Raw genomic sequence first — 15,537 nt, 5'->3', positions numbered from 1 at the left:
GTCTAAATAACAACAATTGTTGCCTTTCCTTTAGAAAAAATAGTGTACTCTTAAGTACCTAGGAGGGCAATTAGAAGCGAGATGGAATTACGACTGAAATAACCCTTGGCCCAAATAACTGGACAAGCTCAAGGAAGTTGGCAAAGAGCTACTGTTTTATTATCAGTTGGACATTAAACAGGGAAATATGGAAAACCTGGTACTTCAGCTGAGGGTTTTATTCCCCCTCTGTGCATCAGCTATGACGTCACTCTACGTGGAAAAATATAGAAATCCTATCGGATGGGGGGATTGGTTAAGGAATATGATACATATACTTTCACTTATGAGTTAGTACACAATACGATGCTTCCTACTTGATAGGCACGCCTGCAGCTACCTCGAAACAGCACGAGATACAAAAACAGCAACTGATAGGCTATAGCAACAATGTATTGTCCACCTTCACATAAGCCCATATGATTGGCCTGGCACGTTCGCACCAACCCTAGACATTCGGCTCGTTAGCAGAACGTAAGCTAAAAAGCAAGGAGCAGGAGAACCACGTCAGATAACTGCATTCCCAGCCAGTTAGGCAATCATCTCTCATCACCGAGGCCTTAAGCCATGGTTTTCTCTTTATACTTGACCTCGCCACACATCTTCCTCAGACATTTACGGGAGTGAAGGCACATCACTATGTCCCAAGCTCCATGAATAGAACCTATTTTCAGCTTCTGAATCACGTGTGAAGAGGGCACAATTTTGTCCATTCGGTTTCTTTTTTAGCCCCATTTTATTTCATTTCCTTCAGGTGTGATTACCCCTTCTGGCCTCTGGAGATTTGCGCACTCCATCTTCATATGCCCTTCTGCATCTTTGAATTGTCCAATACTTGGCATTCACAATGTTCTCTCTTGTACCCAATCTAAGCAGAATGCGTCCTACGCACATGAGCTCTCATTCTGCTTTTTGAAGGCACCCACAGTCGTCCTTGCTGCGACTTCCTTGACTCCAAGCCAAACAGCTTTCCTATGCTTTGCAAAAATATGTATTCCTGTGTCTTATCAGTTCTGCAGCTTGTAGCTTTTCTTCTGCAATTTTCATGCTTACAATTTATACGAGCCAACGTCCATCTTCTAATAATGGCAGCTTTGCCTGTGTCCTATTTTCTACCCCAGCAAGTCTACATTACCCCTCATCTACTTGTGTTTCAGCATATGTACACCAGTTAAACTTGTCACTATCTTCTTTAGTTCCATGTGATTTCTTCACATTTGCATGTGCATTCACTTTGAATCACAACTTCATCTCTTCAGGTTATCCATATATCGTCTCAACAAGTCTGTCATCTTTCTGCCAGTGGGTCCCCGCGATGGCTCTTCATGACGTCAATTTGGCCGGGCTTCTGTTTACAGGGCATCCTCACATAGGGATTCCTGCAGGCCTATGTCTCTTGTATTGATTCGAGGATACATTCGATATGGTTGTCTCCGTGGGAAACGTCTCTAGAACACTTACTGCGTTATTGGGATTACAGCAAGTGTCATACACGGTATGACATTGGTCTTCTCCCAAAATGGAGAAGGGGAGGGGCTTACTAATGACATAGATGGCTCCTCCTCTACAATAGGATCAGCTCAGCAACCTATTCACATGAAATTTCTCAGAACATACATTAGCCAACCAGGCTGTAAACCAGCATATGCTGTCCATTGATGGCAACTGATCAGCACTTAACCACAAATACAAATTCAGTTTGATGGTAAAAACAGATACTTATGCTTTAGACAAAACATGGATGCATGTGCACAAGCATTTAGTTTTTCTAAACTACAGGTTTTGAGAGCAACATTTGTAAATATCCATTTAAAAAAACGAGGCAAATCTGAGATCACCCACATGCATCAAGACTATTTTTTGCCCCGATGTATCTTCACTACACACTTTACACAGCCTTGCAGGACTGTTTACTAGTGCACCCTGCTATTCAATAGAGGTGGGAGCATCCACACCTTCATGCACCGACCTGGCCACAGGCGTGTGACATAGGGGTCCCGTCAAGCGCTTTGGTGTCCAGGCTTACATCGCTCAGGGTGGCAATGGCAGCCGTGGGGGTGAATGCCCATCCAGTGCACCTCTGATAGATTGGGGACTGGAGCTCAAAGTTAGTGTGAGTTTCATCAAATTGGTAGCCCCCCTCAATCAGCAGGGTCCCAGGATTTGGATTTGATCTGCACCACCGGTGTCAGTTAATACACTCAGTAAATTGTTAATTTGCCACCTGTGACAAATGCAATATTTATGCTTTGTGTTTTGATTCAGCAACAGCGGTTTCACACACTTTGTACTTTGGGTGTGGCAAAAAAGCGCCAGCAATAAGCACCAGGAAACATGTGCTTGTTACTTGTTTATACCGTACAACAGAAACAGAAAATATCTACCATGCAGTACACTTCACAAAGCTGACCCAATGCACCACACTGTGGAAAGCGCTGTTCAGCTCCAAATCCTCTCCCCTCAGTCACCTACCCACCCTTAACCATTAACACCGGAGAGAAATGTTGTCCAAGGTGCAAACACGTTGCAATAGGCCAAAGGCAGTATCGAGCATTCCACATTAGTGGTGCTCCATCATGTCACCAGCATTAAAATGTAAAGGTACTGTTAAAAAATAAAGAATGAACAATAACAAAAAGCTAAAAAATCACAAACTGTAGCACACATTTTAATAAAGAGGCATCAATATTATTCTTAATTTACCCAAAAACGACATTGGGTGTCAAGCAGTTCCAACTTTTATTTGATCTCTGGACAGAATATTTTAACCCATCCTGGCATTTCGATACATGAAAATACTATCTCCAGCTAGCAAGTGTGACGAATCTCAAGGCGTCGTAGTTGTTTTAGATGTAGGAGCCTCTTTCCATTTCATGCTCCCTCTACAGTAGCATTCCCCTATTCCAAGCCTGACCCGTCCCAGAAAAGGCACATGGAATTGCACAAAGTACACAGAGGTCTTTTCAGCCGCCTCCCTCTCCCCCCGCCTGCTTTAAAGTGTCTGAAACTTAAATGCTCATGCCATTGTACTCTTCCAACATTTCAACCCCTAAAATAGGGGTTAAAATGTAAAATCAGCATTGTAGGTACCAGGCCCCTTACAGTGAAGCCTGCACCCACATGTATGGTGTTCCGACGCCCAGCCCTCTACCCATGTGGGAGCATGGCCCAATGTATATCTAGGTGTCCAGATATTATCCAACAATTGAATACGTTATTAGGAGACAAACTGAGACTCGTTAGTAGCCCAGATCTCCTGCCAATCAGGAGACCTGTTTGCAGAAACAGGGGCCCACAGGATGCAACAGTTTGCAAAGACCAGCTCTAGCCAGGCAAAAGATCCTCAGAAACAAACTCAGAAAATGTTCATTGTAATGATCAGTGGAGACTCTCAATTACCTCATGTGACCAGTTGTCTTATTATTAGAGTCCTACGAGCAGAGAAGAAACTGGTGTTTCTAAGTTAGAAGTTGTGACCATTCCTAATACCCCACAGAATGTTGTAGACTGCTGTTATGAGAGGAAACTTGTGTGAACTTCCTGGACCAGTCATTCAGAGAGTCAAGCCTGCCCAACTATCAGGGAAGCTACTTTGAAGAATTCTGCATTTAGTCAAGTGACAGTAGAATTTGAGATCCTGTTGAATATCAGTTGGCCGTCAAAAATGTTGTGCTCGCATACGTCAAGCATTATGCAAATTGTTGCCCAACTATTTCCATGCAAAGAATATTGCCTTGCACCCTATAAGGGGGCGGAGGTTTAAAATCTGCTAGTTTTCTTCTGGACCGGATTGCCATAAGCCTTTATTTTGAGGGATTCGAATAAAAGCAGAAAGAAGTTAATATGGCGATATAACACGAGAGTGCAGGCTGATCCAGCCGGTAATGGCCTGCCACCAAGTTAAGGGCCAGAGCAAAGTGTGGGTCCCTTAACGCGGGTGGCGGGCCCTTACTGGCGGCCGTCACCGTTACATTGCCATTAACACAGTGTAGTTTCCTATTTAAATTTGTTTAATTTAAAAGCAAAAACCAAAATCACACCTTATGGTGCTATGCAGCGTTGCGCCGTAATTTCCAAAATCCTTCGTGTTCCCAGCAGGGCTGCTCCTTCCCTGGACAGCCACCATAGAAATATAAAAGGAATGAGGCATGGCTTGAAACTCCAGCAATGCGGTCGCTTCTGTGATGGCTTCTGTGTGAAGCCCAGGGTAAATGCCCTCTTTGTCCAGATGGGAATCCCGTGATCCTTAATAACCCAAGGGCATGGTACGAGCAGGTGAAGGGAATAGCTGGGGAGAATGGGAAGTCAGAAGATCGCTCGGGAGCTGAATAATATTGAGTGATCGCTCCATTGTTCCCGTCGCAGAGCTTGGCCCAAGATGGCGTGTGCAGCCGAGACACGATTCCAGCCATCGTCCAACCGCCTCAGCCGACCTGGAGCTCCGGCCGTGGAAAGTGCTAGCAATAAGGTGGTGAACCACCCAGAGAAGGCGGAGAAGTTCCGGCAGAAGGTCAGCCCGGTGAGGGAGTCCCGCACTGAGGGATATGCGTGCCAGAGCCGTGGCTTTCGCCAACATCAAGCTCCGGTCCGGAGTGGAGGTGAGGAGCCCTCCCCCACCCCGCCCACCCGACCCAACCGGTCTGCTGGAAAAGTATTGCAGTAGCCAAACAGTCACCGGGGGAGGTCTAAATACAAAGAGTGCCAGCAGATGTCCCGCTGCACCCGCCGCCTGGGGGCTGGGGAACAGAGGAGCACAGTGAGGACTCCCTGGGGGCTCCAAAGGTGCGGTTGGCTCTCTAAAGACACACTCATGGGTCCCGTGGCTCTAGCCCCCAGTAAGCAGAAGGTCCAAAACCCCTGGTCAAAGATCCTGGCCTCACTTGATGAATGCACCCCCCCATGGCAAGTGGGGGTAGAGGGCTTAGCACCAGAGAAAGGGACCACAGCCAGTGAAGAGAGGGTCCCAGGAAAGCCCCTCCTCAACCCCAGGAAAATGACAGGACGGAGAGCCAGGAACGCTCAAATTCACCCATCATATTTCAGACGAACACCAAGTGCACCACTGGCTGACGCGTACACCGAAAGGTATCCCCTCAGGCAGCCCTACAGACCTAATCTAGTACATACCTTTACAGGTATAGGGGAATCAACAGAGCTTGTGGATGGAAAAACCCTAATGGACAGTCTCTATTAAGCACCAAGAAGCCATAATGCGGACGTCATTGAAGACACCTCAACATAGCAGCGTTAGTCAAAGCACACTCGCAGCCCTGCACTACATTACACAAACACACATTCACATACACAAAGAACATGCTTACACAGTTCTATAGTTAGAAGACGGATACATAAACATACTGTCAAAGCTTCATTTCCACTAGCCAAATGCAGTAACGCAGAAACGCAAGGCAACAAGAGATCCTGAGCAAGCTTGCAGATGCTTATGACAAATAACCCTATGGAACTACAGGAGTATATATTGAGCCTGGTAGGACCATGTGTGACTTACTTATAGGTTACCCAGTATAACGCAAGCATGTAGCAATCATATTATAAGCCCAAGGAAAACTACGGAAGGCCTCAAGCCACAGAGCACAAGACAAGAGTAGAGGATTCAGGCTGCACTGAGCGCAAAGCAAACCCACAGTCAGTGTTCGAGATAAACAGCCACATTCCAAACTCTAGATGACAAAGGCACGAGCTGCAGAAAAATTGAGTAATCCTCATAAATGCAGGCTCAATAGCTCGATTTTGTGGTCTGCAACCATGTGATGCAGCCAAATTAGACAATGGGCAATCACCCACGGTGGGAAATGAGTAGATCCCTGCAAACCAGACGAAGAATGAAAGAAGTGTTGCAACGTGGAGACGCATTCTCCTAGGCAGAGGTGATACACTACCAGATACAATACAGACATTACACATCACCCTGAAGAGGTGCACAGAGCTGAGAACCTTATCGAGTCCCAGGGCTGGGAGATCAGCTTTAGCCAATCACGAAATAGAAAATCAGGGTTGGAAGGCAATGGGCAAAGAACCAATGATAAGCCCACTACCCTGCAACAATGTAATCGATAGTTTCTTGGGGATGTAACACGCCAGCCACCTGACATGCAAGGACCAGTAGAATAACCTCTATAGAGTACATCCATGAGAGATACCACTCCTAGCACCCAATCTGCACCGGAGAAGTTTTTGGGGAAGGGCCCACGTGATGACGCAATGTCGCCACAAAACCAGGGAGCATGCATCGTAAAGTTGAGAAGTACTGGAGAATCTTGATGGTCTTGTATGATCCCTGTTGGTTTTTTGTAATAAACCACAGTTCTTCCTTCCCATTGCCCGAGTCCTTTCTTTATTCTGATGAAGGGTGTTGGGCCCTTGAGAATCGGGCAGACCCCAGAAGACCTCTGGCAAACCAGGGAACCATCCAAACACCAGAGTTTAGCGGGATGTGCAGAGAGAGGGGCCCCTGTCAACACTGATCGCTCCAACCATGGCCTAACAACAGAAGCCTTCAAAAACAGCAGATATCGCCACCCTCCTGCAACCACAGGAAATAAGCAAGAAAATGGAGGCAGAAAAACTCAACCCACTCGCCTGAAAACCCACAGGGCAACTAGCCACAAAGGAAGACCTCCAGTCCTTTATGTCAGAAATCAAATTAGAATGTTGCAGCTGTAAAAGAGAGATTTCAACAAAAGTGGACTGTCTGGATCAGCAGGTCCTGGAGATGGACCAAACCACGCTGGTAACGGAGTTACAACACAGGATTCAGGTACTAGAAGGGAAAAGCGAGGCCATGACTACTGTGAGAAACCCGACGGTGTCTCCCTGGCTCAACCCCGGGGATCTGTCATCTAGGTGGCCAGGACACTGCCATCGCTATTGGATCCAGTTCCAGGGGGTGGACCAGTGAGTCTCCCCCTTCTTTCAACACCTTTTCCCCATCCTACCACATAGGACATTCAAAAACAATGCCCCCCTGATCCCCTTTTCTGACATGAACACTTTCACACAACACCAAAGAGAACGGGCTAACACCAGAGCCGTTTACCTGACATGTCCCAATGCAAGGGTCAGGCAAAGTTAGGCAATTTATCAGAATCTCCCACACCGGACAGCCGTTTCCCTTCCCCACAGAGATAAAAGGTGGAGCAAGAGAGCACAGTACGAGCAAGGCAGACCGCACAATGAGACAGCTATCCAGGCACAGCAGTTTAAGAGAAGGAGAAAGGCGCCGAGAATCAAGAGGGTGCAAAGGAGCGAAGCAACCTTGCCCTTTCCAGCACAAACCTGCAAAACCTTCAAGGAAGAAGACCTAAGCCTGAGAAAAATAGCTATACAGTCTTGCAGCAAGTGTCAATGGTACACAGGGCATGCCTACACAGATAAACTGGAGCGAGGGAGACTCTTGCGACCGTGGTAATGGCCTTGACTCAAAATAGAAGAAAAACCAAGCGGCTCATCACAGCCGGTGAGTTGAAGGAAGAACCGATAAGAACCGGGCTGTGTTGAATGCATGTCGCAAAGTGGCATATTGAAGGAAGCAAATCCTGCAATCATTGAAAGCAAAAGGAACTGTGAAACGGCAAGAGTGAACCAGACAGAGGGATGCCAGTAAAAGGGGGGCAAAGTCTAAAGTCCCAAGAAACAGTGTGTTGACAAAAGGTGAACCCAGCAGAGGGATGTCCACTGGAACCGTTTAAAAAGACAGATTCGTGAACGAGAAAATCCATAGTGAACCCAGCAGAGGGAGGCTGAGAATCGAGAGGGGTATGCGCCCAGAAGAGGGGGAACCAGGGGTAAAGAACCAATACCCCAAATGCTAGCGAAAGCCATAGTGAACCCGGCAGAGGGAGGCTGACATTTGAGAGTGGTTTGAGCCCAGAAGAGGGAGACCCTGAGGTGAAGAATCAACGGGAGACTGAATCACCGAAGGTCCTGCTATCACGAGAAACTGGTGGTGGATCTGACCATGCAAGAGGGGAGATCCAGGGGTAAAGACCCATCATTCAAAAGTACAAAGAGAAGGAACTTTTGGGTTTATATTTGTTATTTTACCGATCCTCGAAGGCAAGAGACCTTTGGTGATGTTAAAGGAAGACCAGCTGCAGAGGGAATCGGCACCACGTGTGTGCTAACTTGAGAGACTTTGGTCAATTTCATGTTAAGTAAAACTACTGATACCAGAAGGCCATAGCAGAGCCGCCGAGACAGGTGAAAGTGGTCATACAGGGGGTCTAGCAAAACCCCCGTACGGTCGAAAGTCTTTGACCTACAAACTGTTGAGAAAGCAAGGAAAGCCATAGTGAACTCAGCCGAGGGAGGCTGAAAGTAAAGAGCGGTCAGCGTCAGGAAGAGGGGGACCCAGGGGTGAGGAATCCTTGTTTTATTATTTGTAAGAATTGTCAATAGGTTTTTCCTATTATAGACCCTTTTTATTTGACACAACACCACTAAGACTACCTTATTTTTAATTTGATGGCTGGCGCTTTAGGTTTAGATTCAGCGTTTTTCCAACCTGCATACAGTTTAATAAACACCCTTGAACTATGATCCCTTGTGTCTTGTCTTTACTGTTGCCACCATGAGTTCCTTACGCAGGCCAGTTTCATTGCTTAACCGTGATGCCAATATCTATTCAAAAGTCCTAGGCAATTGATTGACCAGAGTCCTGCCCCAATTTATCGAACCGGACCAAACAGGATTTATTCAGGGTAGGTTGACAGGGGACAATATTCATTGGGCCCTAAACCTGGTGGAGGCCTCAGATCATCACAAGCTGGCACTGTTAGTCCTGGAATGCGACAAAGGCATTCAATAAGATCACCTGGGCTTTCATGATGGCCACCCTAGAAGCTTTTCAATTTGGACCCATTTTCCATAAAATGATTTTAGCCAACTATAGTGCCCCGAAAACCTCTTTACAGGTTAACCTGCGACACAGCCCCCATCTCACTCACCTGTGGAACTAGGAAGGGTTGCCCCCTGTGCCCCCTGTGCAATTGTTATTTACTCTAATAATGGAGCCTCTGGCCCAAAACATACAGAGCAACCCCTTCATGGAGTGACTGGCAATTGGCCAGATGCAGCATAAAATATCCCTTTATGCAGATGGTGTTCTACTTACCTTTACCAACGTGCAGGTTTCCCTACAGCACTCTCAGAATTAAAATCCTTTGGGCAAGTGGCAGGTTTTGTAATTAACTACAATAAATCTGCTGTGCTAGTGGTGGGCTTAACCATGAATTAAATATGCCCCCTTCAACCGATTTGTCCAATTAAATGGTACAGGGACTCCTTGGAGTACCTGGGGGTGCGACTTGCAGCCTCCCCGGAAAGGATCTATGCAACCAACTTTCTTTTTTCAAAGCATTGGAAGCTGGTCTGGTAAGGTTGTTGATGCAAGAAGTCTCATTAATGGGGCGCATTAAGGCCTGTAAAATGAACCTTCTCCCCTGGTTCCTATACTTCTGTTCAGCCCTCCCAGTGGAGATCCTGCTAAGCCCCCTTCTCCATTTACAATGGAATTTCCTTCAGTTTATTTGGGGGGGGGGTGTGGGAGGGAAAGCTAGTACTCCGAAAAGGCTGATAGAAAATCCATGGCTCGGGAGCCTAGGGGTTCCAAATTTACGTCATTACTATGCTACCTGTCAGGATACCTCCAACAAACTGAAATCGGTTCACATCCAACAGTCCACGATTTCACTTCCACTTCACTTCCTCCAACATGTTCCTTGGCACGAAAATCATGGCCCGCACTGCCCTATTGCACAAAATCTTCTGTAAAGGTCTGGGACTGGGTGTTAAGGTATAAGGGGTTTCCGGGAGGCGTAGGCTCACTCACACCAATTTTCCATAACCCTTCCATCACCCTGGGCCTGCAACCTGGTCACTTTGGGCACTGGATTCAGGGGTGAGAGGGATTTCCCACTGTAGTAGACATGTTTCACGATGGCCAGCCTTGTACTTTTGACATTTGTAAGGAAAAGTTCCACTTGACTGAAACAGAGATTCACATATGCCAACTTCGCCACTGGATCATGCACCCCTCAGTCAAGCGAGGGGCCACTCGCAGTCTTGGGCCAACTGAACTTACCTTGCAAGACGGGTCCCAGGTGGACAACCTGTCTAAAATATATAAATTACTACTAGATGACCTGCTTGCTTCTCGGCCCAAATATATGTCCCAGTGGGACGAGGATCTGGGTCGCTTGATGGACGAACGAGATTGGTTGGACACAGTGACGCATAGCCACACTTCCTCCACTTGTGGAACGAACAAAGAGTGTGCCCTTAAGCTACTGCTTCGGTGGTACCTTCCCCCAACTGGGTTACATCAGATGCAGGGGGCCCTGAACCTGTTATGCTGGCGAAAATGTGGAACACAAGGCTCATACTTTCATATGTGGTGGGACTGTCCCCTAGTTCAAGACTTCTAGGTGAACATGGACTAAATCGAGGACATTACTCACATTAGGCTCCCTCTACAGCCCGAGGTGCTTCAGCTGGGGGCACCAGTCTAGGGGATATACTCCAGATTTGGGAGAACTACCAAGCCGATTACTCAACTCCTCCTGGCTGCTAAGATTACTATAGCCCGGGCCTGGATATCTCCAGAGGGCCCCATTCTTGCTTTATGGTGTATTAAACTCCGGAACATTTTAGTAGCGGAGAAAATTACAGCAGCCGAAGAGGGCAGACAACATCAGTTCGCAGAGATCTGGTCCCCTCTCCTGGACTGTGACGCTGAGATCCCAGCACTAACATGCAATCTACAATCATTGAGACTAATTTTACAAGCACAGCAGCCTCTAGAACATGTCGACGAGGGCCGGGGGGCAAGGGTGGGATGATGGGGTGTGGGGAGAGTGGACTCCTGTGGGAGCTGCTATCTGTGGTTCATTTCCAATGGTTTAATCTTGATGCTTGTATTGGTACTCCATGTTGCAACCGACTTAAATAAAGTTGTGAAATAGAAAAGGAACTAAGTCGGTAGTCTATTCAGCATGAACGCGGCCATCTTGTTTTTTCTTTCTATGGTGATTGGGCTTGCGGAATGTGCGTGGAGCCTGTGTACAGGGCCGGTAACCTAAGAATGCCGTGCCATGAGGTTTTTGCTCATACTTTGGCCATATTGTTCTTTGGCCTTCTTCCTGCCCTCTTGGGCTGCAAAGGCCATATATGGGATGCCTTATCCCGGGTAAAGAGGAAGTTTGTGTGGGAGCCCAGATCTAGGGACTGGCACTGTCTGATGCCAGTACATATCCTGGTGTTACGCTCACCTGGCTCCCACAGGGGCATCGATCGGAACTGGACAGCTGCGGTTTCCACCCATGTGACGCGTAGTGCAGAGATGACAGACTGGACTGGCCCACCTAATCTCGTCTGCTTGACCCAAAGAAGTATTCTCCTAAAAGTGGAAAGAGGGAATTAGCCACCCGTGGAATTTTATATTCTCACCTTAGGTTTTAAAAGATGATCTCTCCATCCTGCGTAGAATGCAGGGACGCGTGGATAACCAGTTACTTCACTGGTCGGATGGAATTGGGGAGTTCCAGAACAATATTGACTGAGGTTCCTGGCGAGGAGCCGTAAGTATATAGTTCGTAAGAGTTCACAATGTCTGACTTTCACTCTTGTCCGATTCCTTGCAGCTTGACCCTAGAAAAGATAGCCTTGTGGCAGCTGGTAAAGTTCCGGTAAGAGTCTGTATTACCCAACACTGTCCGGCAAATGACACCTGTATGTAATCTGTTGCTTTCTCCCTTATTACAGGTGCAGAGTGAAATTATGACGTTTTGAGGAATAATGCCTCCGGCGGTAAAATCAGGTAAGTCTATTACGTTGAAAGAGATTCCCTTGGTTTGTTCTTTCGGCTCACCTGGCTGTCCTTTTGTTCTCCTTAGGTGCCGGAGTTCGGTGAATATGAAATTGAGGCTGTTCCGGCCCGTGGAGATGAAGAATGCCTCCGGCTGTAAAATCAGGTAAGTCTATGGTGGTGACTAAGAATACCTTGTTTATTCTCTCAGCTCACCTTGCTGTTCTTTTGTCCCCCTTAGGTGCCGGAGTTCGGAGAAGAAATGAAGACAGAGGTGGTTGAGGTGCTGAGAAGGCTGGTGAGTATAGCGCGGCGCTGCAGCAGGCGATGCGACGCGCATCACATAACATCTTTCTTCCTATTCGAAGGCGCGATGGATCCAGAATCAGGTGAGGAATAAAAGTATTGTTCTTGTTCTAACCTTTTTCCTTCCCCCTTTTTTCTAGGAGCTCCAGACTCGAGGCTGGCGTGGCAGAAGACTGGATGCTGACTTGCAGGCACAGTGAGTGTTACGCTGCAGGATGCAGAATAACGCGAAGCGTGAGCTGCTCTTCGGGCATGGTTTAAATAGCATTCAAAGTAGTCCCAGGTAAGACGTTCCCAAGACCATACCAGAGTAAGAAAATAGTCCCTGAAATAAAGTAGTCCCCCTTCAGACTTCACATTGGCTTGACTGCTGAGCAGCATGGTCTGCATGAGGTAAGTGAAAGCAAATGAGCCTGGGGCCTATGGCGCCAGGACTGACCCCTTCTATGAGCCTGGCGCCTATGGTGCCAGGACTGTACCCAGATAGCCCCTAGCCAGGGCTGCTGGGTTTTTCCCAAGTATCTGGATGCCTGCTCCCGGGACAGATGGACCTGGTCCGGATGCCCGGGGGTAGGTATCATGACACCTGGTGACCGATGTCTGTTGCTGGGCAGATGTGTCAAGTGGCTATCCATGATTGGATAGTCACTACCAGTTTGAATGGTGCACATACTTACCAACGGTGGACCTGGGTGAGCTTCCAGTCCAGATCTTGAATAAAATGAGGACTCCTGGAGCTAAGTCCTCTACAAAAAAAAAAAATAATAATAATTTAAAAAAAAGAAGAGGAGCAGCCCATTGACGAGCAGGGGACGACCCTTGCAGCTGACCAGCACCAACTCCAGTGAAGTATCAGTGAGCCAAAATTTCAAGAAGACTCAAGACCATTATCGGTGCTTCGACCCCTGGACCAGTGGGAACAGCTAGTCTTGACCCCTGCTCGATGATCTGTGGCTTCGTAAGTGTCCCTGGACCAACCCATTGGATTGACCAGCTCTTTACTTGGGGTACCTTGCTGCAGGCGTTGCCAATTTGAGTGAATCCTTGGAACTTGGGGGATCTTCAACCTGTGAAACAAGACATCCACTTCTGCACTTTCTGCCTTCTTGCATCAATGGAAGCTCTTCAGGACCTGCTCCTTGGTTCATCCCTGTAAGACCACCTGTCGGCGCGTGACCATCTGGACTCCAGCTGCAATCACTTTTCTTTGCATCCTAGAAGTATCCTGAGTTGGCATGCTCTGCAGAAGTCCATCTTTTCTTTGTTTGGCTGTTCAACTGGAAGGTGTCTAGAACAGACTCCCAATCAGGCTGACCGAAACTAAAGCCTGCATCCAAAAGTGCCACTTTCATTTCTGTGGCAAGTTCCCCTGGAAACTACCTGTGATAGCATACAACAGTCACCTGGGTGCAGCCTTGGGGTACTGCAGTCATCATTCCAGAATATCCTTCCTGCAGTAAAGCGCCATTTGGTGAAAAGCTCCAATTTAAATGTCTTCACCCATCCCCACTGCAACTCCATGGGCACCACTCCTACTTTCTAGGTCACCCCATCTGACCCACTAACTCCTTGATTCTCTTCTATTATTCCTTTTTACAAGAACATTCCTGTGACATTTTTTTCATAGAGTGAATTGTAATGAATCCCCTGGAGTCCCAAGGTATTCCAGTGGCAAGAGGTGAACTTTCTGCCACAAAACAGGATCATCAGTCCACCCCAATCCCACCAACAAGATATGTGGTCCTCTTCCCCCCCACCACACCTGTATATCAGTGTGAAACCACCCACTCCCCCCTCTAAACCTGGTTGGGTGTACTTTTCTTTTTCAGCTTCCATTTCTGAAAAGACTTACTGCTGCAAAGCAACATGGGAGATATATAAAATAAATTGAAGCGGGCCACCGCATTATTTGTTGAATTATTTTAAAACTACTGAATTGATTTACAGCAAACCAAAAATATAAAAATCTGCGATGCTTTTTGCCCAACGTGTTTCTTATTTGATGCAAAACCGCTCAGCGGTTTTCACGCTACAGGTGTTCAATGGAAGCACATATTCTCTATGGGAAAATGAACGGGGCCAGGCAGAAAACAGTTACTTTGTTCTCTTATTTTATTAACTTTTGAACCTTTTAACACATTTTCACCAACATATCCACTTTGGAGGGCTTCCAAATCCTTCGAGAGTCAAAAGCTATGTAATGTCCTCCTTGTGAACCAGTTTATGCTCACATACTTTGCATATGGGCGAGCTGAAAGAAGAGTTGTAAATAAAAGCTTTAGTACAGCCTGTCTCACTTGGGAGTCTGCTGTAGCTCATGTGTTTGCACAATAGGGTCATGTGAATGTGTGCACTGAACTCCAATCTGCTTTCTGTAAATTGTGTCTAATGGACCATTAGCAAAGAAAGCTAGAGTTGCCCCCATTCTTCTTGTTGGGTTTGTTTTAGGAGTGAAAGGAAGGGGTTTGCGAGCAAAAGTGTAGCAGTATTAAATGCATCATACCATGCACCTCAGAATTGATAGATCTAGTGACTGTGGACCCATGCCTTCTTGCTGCAAAAGACACAAAAAGCTGACAGATTTTATGCAGTGATTTTGTCTTGTTTAGATTTAGAACAGTACTGCTCTACGAACGGCAAGTGCGTGAAGTGCCTTTTCCCCTATAGCTTCTGTGTTTTGATAGAAGACTGCTAATTCTTTGACTTATTCATCTGAAACGTGGAAATGAGTTTTGGTGAAAAACGGGGGCGCTTGTGTTGGCTAATTATGACAAAAGGTTTGTCTACAGAGTGTGCTTGGAGTTCGCATACCCTTCTGCTGAGTTTCACCATTTCATGAAAGCTCAGACCACTGGTACTTTCCAACAAGACACTCATTGCTGCAAGGTGGTGGTGTAGAAGGTGGTGGTGTAGGCTTCCGGGGTTGCTAAATATACCTCAAGTGAATTGTATATTAACCCTCAGTCCACAAGAACCAGGAGGTAGGTGATGTCTTCTGGTGGCCACTGAACTGGCTTAATAGGTTTCCTCATACACCAAATAAACTGCTTCCATATATTGAAACAGAAGTACATTGTGTTTGGTTTCCTGGCCTCACGTAGTATGCCCATGCATCATTGAGGCAAGTTTAAGTGACCAAGCTGTGTTTTGTTATGCGCCTACTCCCATAGTTCATGGCGTTGAATCACTTTGGTCTGTATCAGAGGCAAAGGAGGAATAGGATAGAACATCCCTCAGAAGTGGTAGGGAGAAGCAAAGTCGGGTAGATAGTAGGCATAAGGGGCGAGGGATAGGCTAAGGTTCTCAAGAAGGGATGAGAAGGAAAAGGTGGCTGTGTGTACAATTGGAACAAATGTATCATGAGACAA

The 15,537-nt window shown here is 46.8% G+C and overlaps 1 protein-coding gene across 1 annotated transcript in view; it reads right to left on the bottom strand.

Moving 5' to 3' along the window:
* MYOF (myoferlin) overlaps window positions 1–15,537 on the bottom strand; it is a 1,388,224-nt gene that overhangs the window by 711,210 nt on the left and 661,477 nt on the right. The window lies entirely within an intron of this gene.

The sequence above is a fragment of the Ambystoma mexicanum genome, chromosome 8 (genome assembly GCF_040938575.1).
Source record: "Ambystoma mexicanum isolate Mex_15411 chromosome 8, UKY_AmexF1_1, whole genome shotgun sequence".
In the NCBI taxonomy this organism is placed as follows: Eukaryota; Metazoa; Chordata; class Amphibia; order Caudata; family Ambystomatidae; genus Ambystoma; species Ambystoma mexicanum.
Note: the sequence above shows the minus strand (reverse complement) of the source record. Positions and strands in the feature narration are given on the sequence as shown.